The sequence below is a fragment of the Canis lupus genome, chromosome 5 (assembly GCF_011100685.1).
Source record: "Canis lupus familiaris isolate Mischka breed German Shepherd chromosome 5, alternate assembly UU_Cfam_GSD_1.0, whole genome shotgun sequence".
Classification (NCBI taxonomy): domain Eukaryota; kingdom Metazoa; phylum Chordata; class Mammalia; order Carnivora; family Canidae; genus Canis; species Canis lupus.
This window is the reverse complement of record NC_049226.1, coordinates 59,047,233-59,055,222: the sequence shown is the minus strand read 5'-3', so window position 1 is coordinate 59,055,222 and position 7,990 is coordinate 59,047,233. Positions and strand designations below refer to the sequence as shown.

The 7,990-nt window shown below is 49.1% G+C and overlaps 1 long non-coding RNA gene across 1 annotated transcript; it reads right to left on the bottom strand.

The window, feature by feature from the left end:
* Positions 1 to 17: 17 nt before the first annotated feature.
* LOC119871904 lies at positions 18 to 1,666 on the bottom strand. The gene is made up of 3 exons (XR_005359824.1): positions 1,580 to 1,666; positions 617 to 1,216; positions 18 to 386 (listed from the first exon to the last, which is right to left on the bottom strand). It is a non-coding gene; the product is annotated as an uncharacterized LOC119871904 (long non-coding RNA).
* Positions 1,667 to 7,990: the final 6,324 nt, after the last annotated feature.

The following is a 7,990-nucleotide window of genomic DNA, read 5'->3' as shown; positions in this document are numbered from 1 at the left end:
ATAAAAGGGAACTTTAATATCTTTTGCTAGCACATTTGGATGCCCTAAAAGAAACAGAAATCTCTTTGTCCTTTGTTATCTGTAGAATAAACAAATCCACAGGCGCTTCTTGGGCGTTCTTCACAAGGACACCTTGATGTGTCCTGTTCTCGGTGGAATCTGAGAGCCGACTAGACCCAATTCATCTCTGAGACTGTCAAACCCTGAGTGCAGCAAGGACGGCAGCCAGCCCCCACTCTCCTTGGAGGATGTGTGCCCACGCCCCGGCCAGGTAGTTTTCAGAATCTCTAGATTTGTAGCCAGCAAGGGGCTTTGGGGGAGGGATTGTCAGCCCTTTCACCACTCAGGAGCTTGCAGACTTCATTCTCCTCCACGGACTCCAGGTACTGGAACATAATCCACCAAGAAAAAGAAAAGAAAAAAGAAAAGAAAACAAAAGAAAAGAAAACAAAAGAAAAGAAAAGAAAAGAAAAGAAAAGAAAAGAAAAGAAAAGAAAAGAAAAAAAAGAAAAATCACATGTATTTAAAGGATTAGCAGGTTTCCTTGTGTTTTGCTCATCAAAGGTATGTGATGGATAAGCCGAGCCTCTGCTCAGCGCGACAGCTGAGTTCCCACCTTGCATCCACGTGGCTGTGTCTCCTTCACGGCAGGTGGAAGTTTCCATTAAGCAGCTTGAAACACAACTTGCGCAGCAGCCCCATGTTCCTCGTGCTACTGCCCTTGATCCCGGGTGTCACCAGACTGCAGGTTTGGAGTGGCTGACGACAGGCGACCCCTGTACAGCACTCACTACATAAGATGCACATCCATCTACTCTCATTCCTAAAACAATCCTTGGAGTGAGTACTGCCAGGAACCCCATTTATACAGGAGGAAATGGGAGCCCAAAGAAGGGGGGTAATTTGCCCACAGTGACTGCACAGGTAGGACTGTCTGTCCCACCCCACAAAAAAAAAAAAAAAAATAAGTTAGAATCCTAACCCCCAGGGCCTCAGAATGGGACCTCAGGTGGAAATGGGGCCATAGCAGATGTAATGAGGTAAGATGGAGTCATACTGGAGTAGGAGGCCTGAGTCCAGCAGGACTGCTGTCCTTACAGGAAGGCCAGATGCAAGTGGAGAGGCATAGGGAGAGGGCCATGTGACCGCGGAGGACTGTGGGATGCATCTGGAAGCCCAAGAACTCTGAAGTCTCCAGCAGGCAAAGCACCGGAAGCTGGAAGAGGATAGGAGGGACCCTCCTCAGTAGGTTTCTGAGGGAGTGCAGCCCTGCAGACACCTTGGTCCCCAACATCTGGCCCCCAGACTGTGACAGAAGAGATTCCTGCTGTGATAAGAGCCCCCCCTCAGTCTGCGGGGCTCTGTTACAGACACCTGAGAAGTGAATGCAGTGCCCCAGCTGGCAAGGAGCAGAGCCGGGGCTTGAGGCTGGCCCCTGGTCTTGGGGTCTGCGGTCCCCTCCTGCCTGGTCTCCTGTCTCTTACTGACACACTGTCCATCCTGATGAGGCCAGTGAGAACATGAGCTGGCCAAGACCAGGCCATGCCAGGACTCAAACCAGGCTCCCAAGGCAACTCACCCACTTGGCCCTTTCTGGTACCGCCTCCACACGGCCCATCGGAGCTGCTCCCACAAACAATAAGGAGATAACAGGGATGAGGTCTGAATGCACACACACAAAATAGAAAATTACTAATTTTCTACGGGCCTATATCAATGATACTTAAGGACATGTCAACATTCCCTGATTATCTCACACGAGATAAAAATAAGGATTTCTCCTCAGCCTGTGGTTCTTAACCACTCTGAGGGGCACAGGCCACCTTGAGGATTTATGAAAGCGTGCTGTCTCCGCAGGAAGACATGCTCACATTCACAGGGGCACCTGATCCACTGCCCCTGCCAGAGCCCTTTCTCTGCAGACCGCCTTCCTTCCCCAAATGAATCAAGGCCGGAGCAGCCTCCCCAAGCTCCCAGGTGAGGGAGGAGGGCGGCCAGAGGAGGCTGCAGTTCCAAGAAACAATATTCATCCTGCACTTCTGACTCAAAGGTCGCTCAGCGCCCTGGGCTGGCATTAAGGAAAACAAGGACTCTAGGCCTCACATAGCCTCTGCACACAGATTTAACCCACGGTGCTCTGCATTCCAAAGTGTGACCAGAGTCTCAGAGTCCAGATGCCCCAGGAAGCAAAGCTGCATTCACACTCCAATCCCACCAATCTCCCCAAATGCACAGGGCACATCCCCAACCTTCTGTAGAGGCAGGACTCAGAACACCTGCCACTCGGGGTTGCAGAGAGGAGCAACCAGAAGACCAGGTCTATGAACATATCACAAGCCAATGAGTCTCCAGGCATAAGCTGGAGCTCAATGGTCAGGCCAGAAACAAGCTGAGAACTCTTGAAGTGCTGGGTACAGAGAGAAGGAAGGGAAATGACAGGAAAAGGAGAGAAGAGCCTGGAAGGGTCCTGGTACTCTGAGGGCAGCAGCAAGGAGGGGGCACCAGGGAGGGGGCACCCAGCTTTCCTCTGCTCTGCTCTTGCCTCAGCTGAGCCCACATGGCTCCCCCAGGCTGGGGCTTCAGGGAGGGAGCTGTGTCCAGTGAGCCAGGCCTGGAGGCAGCAGGATGGCTAGAGCCCATGGGTCGCTACATGCTGTGTGCTCTGCCTACATTATATCCTAAACCTTCTGAACAGCCCCATGAGGGGTTCTGCTGGGGGTAAAACTCTGTCCTCCAGAAAAATATATTAATATCCCACTCCTCAATACCTGTGAATATGGCCTGATTTGGAAATGGGGTCTTTGCGGATATCCTCAAGTTAGGATGAGGTCCTCAGGGTGGGCCTACCCCAATATGACTGGCATTTTTAGAAGAAAAACCAGAGACACACAGGGTAAAGACAGCCATGTGAAGATGAGGGCAGAGATTGGGGTGACAGGGCTGCAAGCCAAGGAACGTCAAGGACTGCCAGCAACCACCAGAAGCTAGGAGGGGCCTAGAGGAGACTTCCTCTTGAGAGCCTGGAGGAGCCAGCCCTGCCCGCACCTGTATTTTGGACCTCTGGCCTCCAGAGCTGTGGGGGAATAGATTTCTGTGATCCTAAGTCCCCCAGCTTGTGATGAGTTGTTGTGGCAGCACCAGGACACTGATACAGGCTCCCATCAGCAACCCCACTTTAAGAAAGGAAGTGAAGCTCAGAAAGAATAAGAAGTGAGAAAGGTACTCTGGAATCCATGGCTCTGTAGGTGGCAGAGCTGCTGAGCTCCAGCTCCTCATCTACTAGCCCCCATGAGTCTCTGTTTAGAGAAAGGTCCTATGCTAATGTCCTGGGGGCACCCAACAAACTGCAGGGTTGAGAACAACAGAAATGGATTCTTTCACAGTCTGGAGGTCAGCAGGGTGGTTCTGGCCCTGGAGGTTCTAGGAGAGGCTCCTTCCTGTCTCCTCCCATCTCTGCTGGCAATCCTCAGCATCCCTGTGCTTGTAGACACTTCACGCCAGTCATCCAGCTATTTTCTTCATCTTCTCCCTGTGTTTTCCCATCATCTTCCCTTTGTGCACCAGCCTGCCGCCATGTCCATAAGTCCTCTTTGTATAAGGACACCAGCCATATTGGATTAGGACCTACTCTAATCATCCCACTTTAACTTAATAACCTCTGTAGAGACAGTTTTTCTACACTGGCTCTCAGTGTGAGGTCCTGAGGGTTAGGACTTAAGCATATCATTTGGAAGGGAACTGATTCAACCCTTACCACAGTGAATTTAGTGCCCACCCAGATGATCCAAGAGGATCTCAAGATCCTTACCCTAATTACACCTCAGAGACTTTTTTCCAAATAAGATCACTCATGGGTTTTTGGAGTTAGGAGGCAGACACGTCTTTTTAGGGGGCCACTGTTCAGCCCCATATGGGTCTCTGGGGCCAGGTTTTTACTCTTCTGTGTATCTTCTCTCCCCCAGTTCCACCAACTCCCAGGCCTTTTGTAGATAGAGCCCCTTGCCACTTATAGGGTATTAAATAACAGCCTCCATGTGGCTGTCTGAGGCTTTGAGGTTTACAGCACTCTCAGCCTTGGAATTTATTGGAACTGCCTGGGATTCTTTCCAATAGCGTTGCTGGCAGTCTTGGATCTGATCAGCCAGAGAGTGACCAAAGCATCCATCCTAACCTCCATCCAGGCTGAGTAATCCCTGTGTGTGTAGGGTCATAGGGATCTACTTCCAAACCCTTTGTTTTCATAGAAACCCTGAGCAGGGATCCCTGGGTGGCGCAGCGGTTTGGCGCCTGCCTTTGGCCCAGGGCGCGATCCTGGAGACCCGGGATCGAATCTCACGTTGGGCTCCCGGTGCATGGAGCCTGCTTCTCCCTCTGCCTCTCTCTCTCTCTCTCTCTCTCTCTCTGTGACTATCATAAATAAATAAAAATTTAAAAAAAAAAAAAAAAAAGAAACCCTGAGCAGTTGGACCAAGGTGTCTAGGACTTCTTCCCCAAATAAGGAAATCAAGGACCAGTTGAAGATTCCCCAGTTACTAGGAAGTGGCAGATGCAGAATCAAGACCCCAATCTCCCAAATCTTTCCCCTGGAGAACTTTCTCCAACTGCCCTTCCCCAAGCCTATCCCCAGCCCCATCTGGAGAAGCCCAGTCTCCACACTCACCCCAACCTGCAAGCTTCACAGCATCATGGGATTGGATGAGGTGTAGCTTCCAGCTATCTGAGTCTGGAGTTGCTGCTCAATGTGGGAGCTTTCAGGGGGCAGTGTGCACGTGAATAGGATTGGGGCAGAGGGATCCCTGGGTGGCGCGGCGGTTTAGCGCCTGCCTTTGGCCCAGGGCGCGATCCTGGAGACCCAGGATCGAATCCCACGTCGGGCTCCCAGTGCATGGAGCCTGCTTCTCCCTCTGCCTGTGTCTCTGTCTCTCTCTCTCTCTCTCTCTCTCACTGTGTGCCTGTCATAAATAAAATAAAATAAAACTTAAAAAAAAAGGATTGGGGCAGAGACTGAGGCAGGTGGAAGTGGAGCAGGTGGCAGGACAAATGCCGAAGACAACAGCCAGGTCCTAGAATCATTTAAAGGCAGTCTTCAGGAGCATAATCTTGGAGGTGGGTCCTTCCTCTCAGTGCACTGAAGGCAGCATGACCTCAAAGCAAATCTGTTGCCCACAATCTATATCTTCATGGAGGACACCTTCTCTTGGGTCCTTGCAACTGGTCCACAAGTAGATACAATAAATCCTTCAAAATACAGCCAAGGCACCTGAGTGTCTCAGTCAGTTAAGCATCTGCCTTTTGCTCAGGTCATGATCCCAAGGTCCTGGAACTGAGCCCCACATCAGGCTCCCAGCTCAGTGGGCAGCCTGCTTCTCTCTCTCCCCCCTACTCATGCTGTCTCTCATTATCTCTGTCACTATCTTTGTCTCTCTGTCTCAAATAAATAAATAAGATCTTTAAAAAGAACACACATTCACATGTTGATATTGTTGTGCCCAAGATTGCGAATCTGAGAAACCACCAAGGAGCCGACACCGATGCAAACACACGAGGGTTTATTTACGAGCTTGAGCTTGGGTCCAAGTATACCCAACACAGCGGAGCAGGGACTTGGACCCCGAGGCTAAGAGGTGTAGCAGCTTTTTGGGGCCAGTGGCCAATGGGATTGTAACACACATAGAAAGTTGCACAGTCATGTCGGTCCGCACGCAGGTGGCCAATTGAATCACAATTTACCCTATAGTGACCATTTGAACTGGCCTATCACTCTGGTCGGAATTGGTGCGCAGTTTTGGCGGGCACAAGGCGGGGTTACATTGTTATGAGCCGATTTCCGGTAAGGGTGTGCTCAGCGGCTTGACTAGGGTGGGGGAGCGACTTAAGCAATAAGCAGGTCATGTGGGGGTCATACAGGAGATGGCGGGTGCAGCACAAAATGGAGTTAGTCCTGCTCTGCTTGTCCAGGGGTAGGGGATTTTTGTTAAATTTCCTGGGTCCCACAGATATAATGTGTTCTTCAAAACACACAGTCACGTGTTGGTACAATGTGTCCTTCAAAACAGTCACGTGTTGGTACAACGTGTCCTTCAAAACATACAGTCACGTGTTGGTACAACGTGTCCTTCAAAACACACAGTCACGTGTTGGTACAATGTGTCCTTCAAAATACACAGTCACAAGTTGATATACTGTGTCCTTCAAAACACACAGTCACAAGTTGATATACTGTGTCCTTCAAAACATAATGTCACAAGTTGATATAATGTATCCTTCAAAACACAAGGCAACAGCCCATATCTGCATTACTCATCCCTGACGCTCACAGGTGCATGTGAGTGCCTTAGTGGACAGTCCTGTTCATAGTAATGGAAGCAGAGATGTTTTTGGATGGGTGGTAGAAGAAATCAAAAGCCTACCATTGCACGGGGCATCTACTTTTATTTCACTGTAGCCAATGCTTTCCAGAATAAAATTCCCTTTTAAGGGAAAGTGTGATAGAAGCATTAAACAGCATTGTGGATTGAATTGCCTCTTAAAATATGTAATATAATCCCAATTCCTGATACCTGTGAATGGAACCTCATTTAAAAGAGTCTTTGAGGACATAATCTGGTTAAAATGAAGTCATCCTGGATTAGGATGGGTCCCAAATCCAGTCACTGGACTGGGAGAAATTTGGACACAGAGACAAACAGGGGGGAAGATGGCCATGTGACAACAGAAGCAGTGATGGGAGAGATGCAACTGCAAGCCAAGGGACCCCAAGGTTTGCCAGCAAATCACACCAGAAGCTGGAATTGGCAAGGAAGGGTTTTCCCTAGATCCTTCAGAGGGACCAAGGTCCTGAGACACTTGAATCTCAGACTTCTGGACTCCTGGACTGTGAAAGAATCAATTTGTGTGGTTTAAAGACTCTGGTTTATGATAATTTGTTACAGCAGACCCAGGAAGCAAATACAAACTGTATTAAGGTTTAGACACAGACAGACCCAGAGGCAAATCCCTGCTATGTCACATTCCAGCAGTTTGACCTTGGACAAGTTACTGTGGTGCCGATGCCAAGTGCCCAGTTCCTCGTCTTTGGATGAGGACAGTCCCAGAACCTACAATATATGCTGACATGAGGATGTGACAGCATGATGCCACAGATAAGGAACTTAGCTCAGTGTGAGCCACACACCTTTGCTCAGGAAACACAGTGACTGCTATTATTTCTGCCTCTTGATTATTCAAAGGCAGATTTTCCAGAGTGTTGATTTTCTGTGTCTTGAGATTCTCTCTTTTCTCATTAGAAATAAAGGAGGGGGAGTATTTTTCAATGGTGTATCAATGGGTTCAGCAAACAAGACATCTAAGCATCAATGGAGCTATCCCAGAGGCTGGCACCCTGAGCTCTGGTTATTTTTGATGTGTCTGGGTCATCTCTACTATTGCTAGGTTATGCTGGTCCATCTGCTCATCCGTCTGACTGTCCACAAGACCAACCCTGAGAGAAAACTGGGAAGACTGGAAAGTATCCAGAGGTCATTTCCACTGAGTGGCATGAGGGTGATAGTCTCGACACAGAATGGGCCCTGGCATCCCCAGATGGCAACATCAGGAGTGGTTCAGTCAGATCCAGAGAAACAGCACATGCGGGTACAGACCAGTCCTCATGTATGACAGGGCGGGGACCAGAGCTACTGAGTCCTCATGATGGCGTAATGGTCTGGCATAAGAGTATAGAAAATAGTCTGGTTGGCATTTCCTGGCTCCTCTAAATGCAGTTGTCCAGAACACCAAGTAATTTCTGTGGATTCTGAGTTCCATCTTTGATCGCATCCCCAATGTCTACTCACCATGTTCAATTTAAAGTACCACAGAGCAACAAAAGCAGGCGTGAACTTTAAATGGCATTCATCAGCAACTAGATTTCCTGAATTACATTATCGCATCCCGAGAAATATGCAAATGGACGGTATTTTCACTGCTGAATGTTCTCATTATGCTTTCTGAG